The 15,729-nt window shown below is 42.3% G+C and overlaps 1 long non-coding RNA gene across 1 annotated transcript in view; it reads right to left on the reverse strand.

Moving 5' to 3' along the window:
* LOC310715822 overlaps window positions 1–15,729 on the reverse strand; it is a 182,163-nt gene that overhangs the window by 153,554 nt on the left and 12,880 nt on the right. The gene's annotated exons all lie outside the window — the stretch shown is intronic.

Genomic DNA, 15,729 nt, shown 5'->3' on the forward strand with positions numbered 1-15,729 from the left:
GCACAGTGACTTTAACTCTCATGCAACAATAGGTACACTTAATAATCCATATCCTTCTCTTCCTGTCACCCTCTTCTCTCTCTCTCTCTCTCTCTCTCTCTCTCTCTCTCTCTCTCTCTCTCTCTCTCGGTCGAGTTAAACATGCTCCTGAGGCTCCAGTGACCACTGTTCCTGCCCCTCTCCCCCCCGTGGATCTTCCCACTTCATCCAGGCCTGCCTGGATTGGATGTCAACAGTCTCCTACACTGATGTTAACAGTCTCCTACACTGACTCAGAAATACACTTTGCTTTTGATCATCATCACTGCACCCCGCAACATTGTATACCCGCCACAAATGGACATTCGGTGTAACCCAGATGAGGATGGGTTCCCTCTTGAGTCTGGTTCCTCTCAAGGTTTCTTCCTTATGCCATCTCGGGGAGTTTTTCCTTGCCACAGTCGCCAGTCGCCACCGGCTTGCTCATCAGGGACAAACTTACTCATAAAGAACATATTCATTTTTAATCACCGCATTATCTGTGTAAAGCTGCTTTGAGACAATGTTCATTGTTAAAAGCGCTATACAAATAAAAATGAATTGAATTGAATTGAATTTTGAAAAAGTTTTTCATAAGCAGAATGATAGTTATGGTGAAAATGTAAGTTTTTACATTCAGAATCATAATGTGATTAAAAAATGTAAATGGGTCCAGTAAATGAACAAAAAAACTGACATATATCACGTTTTGACAAAAATGATTATTGTTATGAAAATATGAATTTTCGTATTCCGAAGGTACATTTCAGGAAAAAATGCTAAAAGTTTAAGAAGTCAGTGAAACACATGACAAATTAAGTTTTGACAAAAATGTTATTACAAATATATGAATTTGCATTTTTTATAAGAAAAATTCATGAAAAACTGTTACAAAATACAATGCGTAAACAAAAAAAAAAAAACAATGTTACATGCCATCTCATATTTTGACAGAAATATTACGTTTTTAATAATTTTTTTAGCTTTTTTAATCTGAAAGGAAAACATGAATTTCATATTCATGAGCCTAATTCAATTAAAAACCATTAAAAAGTGAAATATGGGGAAATAACATGACATTTAAAAAAATCAAGTTGTCAATAACATGACTTTTCAAAAATAATGTTTTGACTATGACTTTTTTTATATTAAAATAATAGTTATTTTGAAAATGTAAATTTTTATATTAATTAGCATAATTTTATGAATAACCATTAAAAAGGCATTGTGAACAAAAAAAAAACTACAAATTGACAAATCATGTTTTGACAAAAAGTTTACTTTTTTCAGAAAAAGTATGATAGTTTGAATTTTCATGCTCATAAGCAAAAATGTATTAAAAAACATTAAAACATTAAAAGAACATCACAGCGAGTATTTCCATAATTTGGGTAGAAGGCAAACCCGTAAGGCCACTCTACTAAAATGGTACAATAAATTAAGGAAAATACTGACATGAAATATCAAGTTTTGACAAATGTCTATTGTTATGAAAATATAATATTTATTAAAAAAATATAAATTTTAATATTCAGACGCAACATTTCAGGAAAAAAAAAAAAAAGTCAACATTACATGACAAATAAAGTATTGACAAAAATATGAGTTTTATCATAAAAATATATTATAAATTAAGGAATTTTTATTTCCATAAGCAAACTTTCATGAAAAAAACCCCAGTGATTATGGATGCACAAGCCAGTGCACTCTTAGTGCCGGTCCCAAGCCCGGGTAAATGGGGAGGGTTGCGTTAGGAAGGGCATCCAGCTTAAATCATGTGCCAAATCAAATAAGCAGATCACAAATGAGAATTTCATACCGGATCGGTCGAGGCCCGGGTTAACAATGACCGCCACAGGTATCGTTAGCCGACAGGGTACCGGTGGAAATTGGGCTACTGTTGGCCGAAGGAGGAGAAGGAGAGAAGGAAGACGTCTACAGAGACGGCAGGGTAAGGAGAAGTGTAGGAGAGTAGAGGTTATGGTTGGTACTTTAAATGTTGGTACTATGACGGGTAAAGGGAGAGAGGTAGCTGATATGATGGAGAGGAGAAAGGTAGATATGTTGTGTGTTCAGGAGACCAAGTGGAAAGGAAGTAAGGCCAGGAACATTGGAGGTGGGTTTAAACTGTTTTATCATGGTGTGGATGGAAAGAAAAATGGTGTAGGGGTGATTCTGAAGGAAGAGTACAGTAAGAGTGTAGTGGAGGTGAAAAGAGTTTCTGATAGGGTGATGATCGTGAAGGTGGAAGTTGAAGGGATGATGATAAATGTCATCAGTGCCTATGCTCCACAAGTTGGCTGTGAGATGGAGGAGAAGGAAAGATTCTGGAGTGAATTAGATAAAGTGGTAGATGGTGTACCTAGGAAAGAACGATTGGTGATTGGGGCAGACTTTAATGGGCATGTAGGTGAAGGGAACAGAGGTGATGAGGAGGTAATGGGTAGGTATGGTTTTAAGGAGAGGAATGTGGAAGGGCAGATGGTGGTAGATTTTGCTAAAAGGATGAAAATGGCAGTGGTGAACACTTATTTTAAGAAGAAGAAGGATCATAGGGTGACGTATAAGAGTGGAGGAAGGTGCACACAGGTGGACTATGTGCTATGCAGGAGATGCAACCTGAAGGAGATTGGAGACTGTAAGGTGTTGGCAGGGGACAGTGTAGCTAGACAGCATCGGATGGTGGCCAGTAGGATGGTTTTGGAGGCGAAGAAGAAAAGGAGGAGAGTAAGGACTGAAAGAAGAATAAGATGGTGGTAACTGAAGGAGGAAGAGTGTAGTGTGAGGTTCAGGGAAGAGGTCAGACAGGGGCATGGTGGTGGTGAAGAGGTGCTGGATGATTGGGTAACTACTGCAGGAGTGATGAGGAAGTCAGCTAGAAAAGTACTTGGTGTGACATCTGGAAATAGAAAGCAAGACAAGGAGACGTGGTGGTGGAATGAGGAAGTGCAGGAGAGAATAAGCAGAAAGAGGTTGGCAAAACAGAAGTGGGATAGACAGAGTGATGAGAAAAGTAGACAGGAATACAAGGAGATGCGGCAGCAGGTAAAAAGGGATGTGGCGAAAGCCAAGGAAAATGTATATGAGGAGCTGTATGAGAGGTTGGACACTAAGGAAGGAGAAACGGATTTATACCGATTGGCCAGGCAGAGGGACTGAGCTGGGAAGGCTGTACTGCAAGTTAGAGCAATAAAGGATGGAGAGGGAAATGTGTTGACTAGTGAGGAGAGCGTGTTGAGAAGGTGGAGGAAGTATTTTGAGCAGCTGATAAATGAGGAAAATCAGAGAGAGAGAGAAGGTTGGATGATGTGGAGTTGCTAAAGCAGTAAGGATAGTAAGGAGGAAGTAAGAGCAGCGATTAAGAGGATGATGAGTGGAAAGTCGGTTGGACCAGATGACATACCTGTAGAAGCGTGGAGATGTTTAGGAGAGATGACAGTGGAGTTTTATACCAGATTGTTTAACAGGATTTTGGAAGGTGAAAAGATGCCTGAGGAATGGAGAAGAAGTGTGCTGGTACCGATCTTTAAGCATAAGGGAGATGTGCAGACCTGCAGTAACTACAGGGGAATTAAGTTGATCAGTCACACCATGAAGTTATGGGAAAGAGTAGTGGAAGCCAGGCTGAGAGAAGAGGTGACCATCTGTGAGCAACAGTATGGTTTCATGCAGAGGAAGAGCACCACAGATGCCTTATTTGCTTTGAGGATGTTGATGGAGAAGTATAGAGAAGGACAGAAGGAATTGCATTGTGTATTTGTGGATTTAGAGAAAGCGTACGACAGAGTGCCAAGAGAGGAGTTGTGGTATTGTATGAGGAAGTCAGGTGTGTCAGAGAAGTATGTGAGGGTGGTGCAGGACATGTATGAGGACAGTGTGACAGCAGTGAAGTGAGCAGTAGGTACGACAGACTGGTTCAGGGTGAAGGTTGGACTGCATCAAGGATCAGCCCTGAGCCCTTTCCTGTTTGCAGTGGTGATAGACAGGTTGACGGACGAGGTCAGACAGGAGTCTCCCTGGACTATGATGTTTGTGGATGATATTGTGATTTGTAGCAAGAGTAGGGAGCAGGTGGAGAAAAGCCTGGAGAGGTGGAGGTATGCGCTGGAGAGAAGGGGAATGAAAGTCGCAGGGAGAAGAGGTGGAAAAGGTGGAGGAGTTCAGGTACCTGGGGTCAACAGTGCAAAGTAATGGAGAGTGTGTTGGAGAAGTGAAGAAAAGAGTGCAGGCAGGGTGGAGTGGGTGGAGAAGAGTGGCAGGAGTGATTTGTGATAGTAGGGTATCTGCAAGAATGAAAGGGAAAGTTTATAGGACTGTGGTGAGACCTGCGATGTTGTATAGATTAGAGACAGTGGCATTGAGTAAAAGACAGGAGGTGGAGCTGGAGGTAGCAGAGCTGAAGATGTTAAGGTTTTCGTTGGGAGTGACAAGGATGGACAAGATAGAAATAAGTTTATTAGAGGGACAGCGCATGTAGGACATTTTGGTGACAAGGTGAGGGAGTCGAGATTGAGATGGTTTGGACATGTGCAGAGGAGGGACATGAATTATATTGGTAGAAGAATGCTGAGGCTGGAGCCACCAGGTAGGAGGAAAAGAGGAAAAAAACATGACATTACAAATCAAGTTTTGTTAAAACTTGACTTTTTCATACAAAAATGAGTTATTATTAAAATATGAATTTTTATATTAAATAGCACTTGGAGAATTTTCATATTCATAAGCCTAATTTCATTAAAGACCGTTAAAAAGGGACCTGTTGTGTAGGACTTGATGTTGATAACCCTTAATGCATACTTGAGGCACCGATGAGACTCTGTGGGATGGCCAATTAAGTGATGGCACCCTCTGCCACACTACTCCTCAGTCCTTCCTTCTCCTGAGGTTGCTCCTTTTTGTAACTCAGTACACTGAGGCACCGCTGAGACTCTGTGGGATGGTTAACTGAGTGATGGCACCCTTTGGGTTGTCAAGTGGGCGCCCTCCTTCCTGGGTGTTTTGTTGATAGGCCTACGACACCTCCAGAGGGTTCAGCAGTGAATCCCAGCCTCCCAGGTTCACTCCCTAGGTGCCATCAACTCACTTAAAGACCCAGGCGGAGTCTTTTCTCTTCACCCACAGCCACTGGCTTCCCTTTTCCGCAGCCACAGAGAGGTCTTTGACTGCCTGCTGGTGGGCCTTTCCTTGTACTTCCATCTCCCTGAGTAGCCTGGATGTTGTGGTGGCTACGAACCCTCTGCAACCTACTTCCACTGGGCGTACCTTTACATTCCAGCCTTGTTGTTGTGCATCGGCTGCAAATTCAGCGTACCTCAGCCTTTTCCGTTTATAGGCCTCCTCCACTGCACCCTCCCTAGGCACGGTGAGCTCGATGATATAGACAAGCTTGAGCAAAGCTGACCACAGAACAAGGTCTGGTGGCAGGTTGGTGGCTGCAATTTTAGCTGGGAAGCAGAGTTTCTTATTCAAGTTTGCCAGCAGCTTTCAGTCTCGTGCTTTGCCCAGCTGACCAGAGTCTAATATTATGGTGGTGAGGTTGGCTTGACCCTCACCCTCCCAAACAAATGGTGTTGGCTGCCACTGGGATAAAGGGGGAGGAAGGGCCTTCACACTTGTCCGTCGACTTTCAAACACTGCAGCAAGACACTTCAGCATCTGGTTGTGCCGCCAGGTGTAACGGCCTTGGGTGAGGCTAGTCTTGCATCCCACTAAGATGTGCTTCAGTGTTGCTAGACTTGGGCATAGAGGACACGTGGGGTCCTTGGCTCGCCTCCAGGGCAAAGTCGGGCCTCCAGGTTCCACGCATGGCGACGTCGGGCCCCCAGGTTCCACGCATGGCGATGTCGGGCCTCCAGTTTCCCCGCATGACGTCGGGCCTCCAGGTCCCTCTGACGACGGCAAAGCTCTCCAGAGTCTCTCCGAGGGCGTTGTTACGGCCCAACGTCCTGCCAAAAGTGCCCCCTGTGCCCCTGTCTCCGCCGTGGACATCGCTCGGCCTCCGGTCTCCGCCGTGGACGTCGCTCGGCCTCCGGTCTCCGCCGTGGACGTCGCTCGGCCTCCGGTCTCCGCTGTAGACGTCGCTCGGCCTCCGGCCTTCGTCGTGGACGTCGCTCGGCCTCCGGTCTTCGTTGTGGATGCCATACGGTCGTGGATGGCAGACTTCCGCCAGGAATGCTCTGCTTTCGGTCTTGTCGAGGGCCCTTGACCCGTTCCTGATCCCGACCGAAGACGCCGCTTCGCCTTGGGCCCCTTCCGATCTTCCCCTGTTCCGCTGCGATGCTCATGAGGCCTCCTTTGTCCAGGGTCGGTTGGAGAGGCCTTCCTCAGAGTGCCCCGGCCCGCCTGGTGTTGGTGGGTTTTGGGGCGTCAGGTGCTGCCCCTGGAGGGGGGGGGGTACTGTCAGGGATTTAGGGTACTGTTAGGGACTTGGACCCTACTGCAGATGGTAACTGCTGACACACATAGCATGGACCTGCTGTGTGCTGACTATCCGCCCAGTTGGCGTATTGCCAGAAGGTGTTGTCATGTGGGTGAGCCTGGGCGGGAATCCCAGCCCCAAGGCTGACGATTGGGAGAAAAAGGACAACCATACTGGTCACTGGTTGTGTTACTTCTCTGGATTGATGAGAGTTTGTCGTTCCGTTCCTCGCAGCTTTCCTTGCCACATCCTGCAGTTGTGAGGATGCCCGAAGAGTCGGCACAGAAGGGTCTGAGGAGTTGTCACCGAACCTCGATAGATGATGAGAGAGGGGAAACAGGAACCGATACACGTCTCCCAGAGAACTTATGGGGAGGTCAAAAGGCTATGCTTCTGTAACATAAAGAAAAATAGTGATACACAGGGAACATGTACACACAAAATTTAAGAGGGATCACCGCCAGTGGGACATTTCTTGATTCTGGTTGCATGGATCCACTGTGGAGGACTGAGGGTGATAGGGAATATGGAAACGCAATGACAGGGATAGGTATTTACATATGTCCTGCATTACCTTCGCAGTGAATGGTGTTCCTTTGTCTGAATCAATTGCGTGAGGAACACTATATCGTGGTATAATCTCTTTGGCTAGGATACGTGTGACGACCTTAGCATTTTCTCGTTGACAAGGGAAAGCTTCAGCCCACCTTGAGAATTTGTCTACCATCACCAGGAGATACTTAAATGGACCACAGGGAAGCATGTCAGTGAAGTCAATCTGCCATTCAGAGAATGGAGCAGTGGGTAGTGGGAGGCATTCGTGTTTCGCTGCGCTCTTAGTGATGTTATTCCGGGCACAGATCAGACATCTAGATAAAATCGAGTCTATCATGCAGTTTAACTTAGCTATACAAAAAAATCGGTTCATATCTTCCCTGTGCAATACCAAAAGCGTATCGGGAGTCAGTGTAGATGGTGACATCTTTTCCTTCTGAAAGGACACATGCACGAGTCAAGGCAAAGAGTTCAGCGGCCTGTGCGGAAGAAAAAGGCAAAGAGTAAGCTTCAACAGTGACATCAGGTAAGGAACAGACAGAGTAACCACATAGAAATTTACCATCATACGGCTTTGAACATGAGCCGTCCACAAAAAGTGACTCACCCCTGTTTAAAGAAGTGGAAGACAAATCAGGGCGTATACTAGTAGAGTGAACAACCTCGGAGCAGCAATCATGTGTGGTGTCGTGCAGTGTGTCATCTTGTGCATTAATCAAACGAGCAAGGGCATGACCTAAAGTGTCGAAAGAGGAGGTGGCCTTGATTTCCAGATTACTGGTCGAGCAAAGGATAGTTTCATAGCCGGATCTTCTTTGTGCTGTCATGTGTAAGTTCTGAAGGACCTGTTTCGCCTGATGTGGAGAATGCAAGATCATAGGATAAGACAACACTAGTTTTTCAGCAACTTGAACCATCACAGCACAGGCAGCCACCGCACGAAGACACGCAGGTAAACCCTGAGCCACTGTGTAAAGTGTTTTGGACAGGTTCACACGTGGTCTCATGCCCCTGCGCCAAGACAGCAGAGGCAGTTCCGTCCTGTTCACAGGCATAAAGGTGAAAAACCTTATGATATTTCGGAAGTCCGAAAACTGTGCACAGAGCTGACCGCAAAGCCTCATACGCTTCATACATCTCGGGTGTCCATGTTAGCGGGGGCTGCAAAGGATTGTTATGTGAGATCGAAGAGCACAGACGTTTGTCGTGGAAAGAGCAGTCAGGTATCCATGGACGCCAGTAATTAATCAGTCCCAGGAAAGCCATGAGAGCATGCTTTGTGGAGGGATGCCTTGTTTTAAGAACGACCTGTATATGGTCTTTAGAGAGCCGTTTGCTGCCTTAATAGAGTTCGAACCCTAGGTATTTCAGAGTCAGAGGTGAGGGCAAGATCACAGAGTGCATCCCTCATCACAGTTAAAAAAAAGAGTCAATGAATCCTTGTGGCAAACGTGTCCAAGTATATTGGTGCCCCTGTGCGTGAAGGCGAAAAGAGGCTGCGTCTGCTCTTCTACAGGAACACTGAAAAAGGCAGAACACAAGTCAATCACCGAGAAGTGTGTATGATTGCATGGAATTGAAGCAATAATAGAGGCCACATCGGGCACAACAGGTGCAACAGGAACCACAACATAATTTATTTTTCTCAAATCCTGAGTGAAGCGCCAAGTGCCGTCCGGTTTAGGAACTGGATTAACGGGTGTGTTGTATGAACTCACACACGGCTTGATCACACCCTGTTGTAACAGAGAGGTCAAGATTCTGTCTATTCCCTGCAACTTTGATTCAGAGAGAGGATACTGTTTGAAAAACACAGGATGCAAATGTTTTAGTTTAGCTTTATAAGGAGGACAATGAACCAAGCCCGCATCGTCCTTATGCTCCGCCCAGAGGAGAGATGGCAATTCTTCCAGTGAAAAAGGGAGTGGTAATTTCTGTGTGGTAGAGAGAAAACAGTCATTAATGTTCATGTTAGAAAGATATGACAGAGGAGCAGAGTCAGGAACTGAAACCGTGAGTTTAGAGCTGGAGAAGGTGAGAGAAATGTGCAGCCTGCTCATAAGACTTCTGCCCAAAAGATTAAACGGAGCTAATGGAATGACCAGAAATGGGTCCCTCATATTGTTTGCCTACCACTGACATTGTCGCCCCTGTATCAAAGTGAAAGGGGAACACCGTGCCTTCGATGCAAAGTTCGAGAAATGGCATTTTGTTTAATTGAGGGGATTCATAAGTATGATGCAGCATGGTAGGGGTGGAGAAGGGGAGCCGGTGGGGTTCTTAACCTCATCCCGTTGTCTCTTTCTATATTCTATAGCCCAATGTCCCTTCCTACCGCAGTAGTAACATACACCGGGCCGTTTTGGGTTGGAGTTAGCACCAGGCATATTTCCCCTTCCCCTGCCTCGGCCTCTTCCCCGAAAACCCCCGTCTCCCACCACGGCGAGGCAAGCCACTTGCTTACTCTCTAATATGCCATCACCTTCCATCGTACGCACCCTCTCCCCTAAATGTCTAACCGTCATGTTACTACGATCGGTGAGCTAATACTTCAGGACTTTTTGTACCTCCGGACGACAGTTATGCATAAAAGTTGTGAGGAACAGAGGGTTACTGTCTGCGTCTTCTAACTTCATCACTCCCAATATAGTCCAAGTCTCCTTAAATCAGGTCAAATATTTGGAAGTAGTTTGACCCTTCTCCTGTTTACAGTTAGTTACTTGAGAGAGCTCTCTATTGGCCTGCTGCCGCTGGAGTAGGAATTTGGCCAACTCCTTTTTTTAACGCCGGGAGAGCACCTTGCTCAGCCCAGTGATAATAATAGTAGGTGGTTTTGCTCTTACTTTTTTTCGACCCTTCCCCCTCGTCTTCCACCTCCGTTTTTGTTTCCATTTTAATCTCATCATTCCTAGGGTGTAAACTGGGCACCGCGGCAATAAGCTTTACCTCGTCGTAATTGTCCCCTGGTACTGCATGAAGGATAAACCTATAGTCTGAGCCTGTCAACTGATTATGGTGGGTAGAGCTCATTAGCATGTCAACAAAATGCAGAGGTTTAGATGGGGACGGAAGAACCCTGATAATGTCTCTAAGTTCCCCGATTGATGGCGGATGTAATTTGAGGCCACGGGCCGACTTTGACCATACGCATACCGCTTTAGTGTGGGTTTTGGGCCAGGGAGGAGGATCGATCTCTGGGACCGAAGGAGACACTAATCCGCCATCCCGATAGGGTGGGGGTGAACATTTGGCGATAAAGGTGGTTTTGGCTTGGCTTCTTTTCTGGGGAGAGACTTAAGTTCTCTTTTTGAGTTCGGTATAGAGTGATATTCATTTCAGATTGGTTTAATTTCTATCCATTTTTGATAACTATCACCCATGTAAGAATAACCCCAGTTAGGATGGCCCAAACCTTCATAAATTTGGGAATGTGCAGACTTCAGGTTTTCAGACTTAAAGGTACCACCATGAGGATAAGTCAGAAATTGAGGTTGTGGTTCAGTCCACCCTGCTAAATTGTCTAGCCAGGGGGTAGTATAAAAGGTGAGACCACAACGATTCATCCAGTCCCGAGGGGCTTCCTCAGGATCTGGTTTAGGATATTTTGTTCCAGAATTACCCATGATCCAATGTAGGTACAACTGTCTGACAATGTTAGATACAAAGGTTAGATGCAAAGGTTGGAGGCCAGAGATCGAGATAGATAAGGCGGTTAATAAAATTTTCGATGTCTCAAGTTACTGTGACTGCAGAGACGGTTCGGCACGCGCTACACGACGGTACAGCGTCGACAACAAGTTCGCTTACGAATACAAGGTGCGTGCCTACACATTGAACAGTATGACAAGATACCAAATCAGCACAACACGGATATCAGCATACGAGGTTAGTGCCTACACATTGAACAGTATGACAAGATACCAAATCAGCACTTACCTGAACGCTGATATCCCGGACGAGCCCCCAAGAACTGTAAGGAATGTTTTATCCTCTGCCACTTGGGCAGAATTGCCTTTTGTCCCCTGGACAGGATACACCTGAATTCAGCCTTTCCTCTCGATCTCTGCTCTCCTACGTATACGGGGAAGTCTCAATGAAACACACGAGTCAGCTTTCAGAGAGAAGTTCCGAAGTTTATTGTTTCACACATGAAGATATACTTCCAAAGAGATGGAGAGAAAAAGGGAGGGCTGCCACAAGGTTATGTTGAGCCTGCAAAAGATAAGCATAAAACAGAAATACAGGAACCACTGTGTATGTACGAGCAAAGTAATACATGCCACAAAAAAGGATAGTTCAGGGTATGGTCAACAGAAACATAAAAAAAGGTTATTCCAAAATCATACAGCAGCATTACTATAACTGAGTGTTCTGGGTCAACCTAATCTAGGACTATTCATCATTCCTTTTTATTGCCGGATCTATCCACTTTAGAAAAAGTTACTTTAGACCACTTCATTGGGGGTAGGCAAATTTCTATGCTTTATAGACTAATCTCCACTAAGTGCAAGGAAAATACCAAAGATAAACGTCTGGCATTGGGTCGAGATATAAATGAAAATATAACAGATGATGAGTGGCAGTGTATCTGTCTAAAGGCCCAAACTTAGACAATTAATACGAGATTCAAGCTTCTGCAATATAAATGAAATTGTGAGAGTATACATCACTCCTAAATCGCTATACAAATTTAATCCTAACATTCCCGATCAATGTATAAAATGTAATCTAGAGAAAGGAACTTTATATCACTGTTTATGTAATAAAAGTTTTAGATTTTTTTATCCCTGTTGTTGGAACAAAACGTTCCCGAGTGTCCTAAACTCTGTATACTAAATATTTTCCCTGCAATGTGCACCTTTACTAGCTCTGATAAGAAGATTTTGATATTCTGTTTATTACAAGCAAAACTTGTATTAGCTCATCATTTGAAAAATACAGTAGGCCCTCATTTTAAACAATGGTTACAGAAACTGTCTCATTGTTTGGCTTTGGAAAAACTCACATATATTGTTAAAAGAAAACCTGAAAAGTTTTTCAGAATATGGAATCCCTTTATAGGTTTTTTTGTAGGTAGCCCATCCGAATAAATTTTTCGGGTAGCTTGGCTTAACATATATTAATTTAGGATATTGTTGTGCCATTGTTTTTGACAAAATGTGTTTTGGGTGTGTGTACATGTGTACGTATGAATGTATATCTTTATATATATATATATATATATATATATATATATATATATATATATATATATATATATATATATATATATATATATATATATATACAGTGTTGACTGTATATATCTTCACACATAAAGATATACTTCCAAAGAGATGGAGAGAAAAAGGGAGGGCTGCCACAAGGTTATGTTGAGCCTGCAAAAGATAAGCCTAAAACAGAAATACAGGAACCACTGTGTGTGTATGAGCAAAGTAATACATGCCACAGAAAAAGGATAGTTCCGGGTATGGTCAACAGAAACATACAAAAAGGTTATTCCAAAATCATACAGCAGCATTACTATAACTGAGTGTTCTGGGTCAACCTAATCTAGGACTAGTGATCAAGGATATCTTACATCCACAGAAAAGTAGCATTGTTATGAGGAAAATATAAATATTTTTACTTATAAGCAAAATCTTATTAAAAACCTTTAAAAAAGGAATAAGGAATGAAAAAGGTGAAAACAAATCAGGTTTAACAAGAATTTCACTCCTTTCATACTAATTATATATATATATATATATATATATATATATATATATATATATATATATATATATATATATATATATATATATATATATAAAATAGATATTATGAATTTTTAAACAGAATTTTATAAAAACAGTGAAAAATGGCAAAAAGTGAATAATGATGGTGACGAGAAATTTGTTTTTCATAAAAGTTATGATAGTTATATTAAAAATGAGTTTTCATATTCAGAATCATAATTTCAGAAAAAAAACTCAAAGGGTGCAGCAAGTGAACAAAAATACTGACACGAAATATCCCATTTAGACAAAAATAGCTTTTTTTGAAAATCTGATATAAACATTTTCATAAAGCATGGTTTGAAATTATGATTTTTTTTTCAAACAAAAATGATAGTCATTATGAAATTTTGAATTTTTATATCAATTGTCATAATTTCATGACAATTGGAATACTAAACATTTTTTAGTTTTTTTGTTTACGTATTGTACTGTAATGTTTTTTCATGAAATTACCGTAATTTCCGGACTATTAAGCACACCCCAAATATAAGCCGCACCAACTGAGTTTTACAAAGATTTTTATTTTGAACACAAATAAGCCGCAGGTGTCTACACTGAAACTAATGAACTTTACACAGGCTTTAACGAAAGACAGTGACTGTAACACGGTGTAACGGGTGAAATATGTTATGGCCCCTTTAAGAGCAGAGTGCCATTTTGGGAATAGCCTTTTTCCGGTATTACTGCATGTGTGCAAGGCCAAGGAATATGTCATTATTTTCTGATGCTCATTTTTAAGTTTCTTTGACTAACCCGTAATGCTGTTGCCAAGAAAAATAAAAAAGCACGAGTTTTGGAAACCTGTCTGTGCTTATATGATTTCTGTTGCAACTGGAGTTAGCGAGCTCTCTCTTAACCCAGACTCAACGCGTTACAACAGCTTGTATCTAAACAGTAGCCTACCAAGAAAGTCATTGTTCACTGTCTTCCTCCTTCCTTTGACAACAAAAGTTTTTCTTTTGGCATCGTCGTGCGTTTAAAAATCACCATCGGTGAATCTTTTCTCCCGATGCCGTGCAGCTCAGAACACAGGTGAAGTGCGTTCATGCCCGGTTGTTTTCAGCGTGATGAATGATTCGCATTTCCTGTTGACAGTCCGAGTGAGCGGCAGGTCAAACGCCAGAGTAACATCATCCATATTTATGATGTGGTGTGGCCCGATTCAGTGGGAGCGCACGCGATTTAATATAAAAAGTTTCATTGGTTCACCTAAACCCGTTCGGCAATTTCATTGCTGTAATGTTATGGGGCTCAGTTTTTTGGCTTGAATCTTGTGAAACCGGGAAAACACAGGAAAAATCCATAAATTAGCAGCTTCGTTGTTTAAGCCGCGGGGTTCAAAGCGTGGGAAAAAAGTAGCGGCTTATAGTCCGGAAAATACGGTATGCTTATGGAAACAAAAAAATTCTATCCCTTGGCTACGGATTGAGGCCTGTACATCCGGACAACTGCCCTTGAATCTATATTTGTACTCGGCACCCCTACCTAAATTGAAAAAAGCTACTTCCAATCCATTTGTTAAAAATACTATTGTGGTATGGTATGAATTCTTGAAACATCTTGGGGAGGTTACCTTAAATATCACAATTGACCCCTATTTGAGGTAATACTAACTTTACACCTGGGACACACGATGATGGATTCAAAATTTGGGCAACAAAAGGTTTGTGTAAGGTGGGAGATTTATTTAGTAATGAAACTGTTTAGTTTCCAGGAATTGAAACAAAAGTTTGCTCTAGCTAAAACACATTTTTTAAACTATCTTCAAATTAGGAATTTTATTAACAAGATACAACATCATTCCTTTTTATTGCCGGATCTATCCACTTTAGAAAAAGTTACTTTAGACCACTTCATTGGGGGTAGGCAAATTTCTATGCTTTATAGACTAATCTTCACTAAGTGCAAGGAAAATACCAAAGATAAACATCTGGCATTGAGTCGAGATATAAATGAAAATATAACAGATGATGAGTGGCAGTGTATCTGTCTAAAGGCCCAAACTTAGACAATTAATACGAGATTCAAGCTTCTGCAATATAAATGAAATTGTGAGAGTATACATCACTCCTAAATCGCTATACAAATTTAATCCTATGGGGAGGGCCTATATGTATGTGTGTGTGTGTGTGTGTGTGTGTGTGTGTTGGTTTTTGTGTATTACGAGGACATTTCATATGAATACACGCCACACTACGAGGACAGGGCCGGTGTCCTCATAATTCCGAGAATGTAGAAGTGTTTCTATAAGTACCACAAGCTGAATTTCAAAATTTCGGCAAAAGTCCTTTTAATTCACAATTGTCTAATTTTGTGTATCTGTGTGTATCGCGACTGCGCCCCTGTAGGCCGGTCTCGGTACTGCATGCTCTTTATTAATATTAATGCGTGTGTATGAAATCGAAGGTTTTGATTGGCTGAGAGGCCAAAAGTCCTCATAATTTCGGTTTCTGTCATACCATTTTATTAAGGCATGTACACACCCAGGAAGATAATGATTTAAATATATGTGTAAAATCGTTCTAAATATAAAGGAATATCAAAGTCCACACCATAACTATAAAAATAAACTAATAGAGAAACAATGTGATCCTTTAAAATCACTTTTGGATAATTTTCGGAAGGATTAAACTTGTGGCGGATGAATCCATTACCGGAACCATGGATGTTTATTGGGGTGGGTGCAGGAGGGGACCAAAAGTTTCTTTCGCACAGAAAATATAATTATGCAAACAAACATGGCAGCCATCCAACCTTAAAATTATTTTTTTTTAAGTATTTGCGATGTATAAAGATGTGTTTTTGTGCTTAAACACTCGGAGTTTGCACCGCGGCTGATCTCCCCCTTTTTATGAATGCTGGAAAACCGCGCTATTTTTGGAAGCTCTCGCGGTCCAAACATTTTAACATTCATGACTGACCTTCTCCTTAATCAATATTTTGCTAAATTATTATTTT

Source organism: Silurus aristotelis (genome assembly GCF_946808225.1).
Source record: "Silurus aristotelis genome assembly, chromosome: 20".
NCBI classification, from domain to species: domain Eukaryota; kingdom Metazoa; phylum Chordata; class Actinopteri; order Siluriformes; family Siluridae; genus Silurus; species Silurus aristotelis.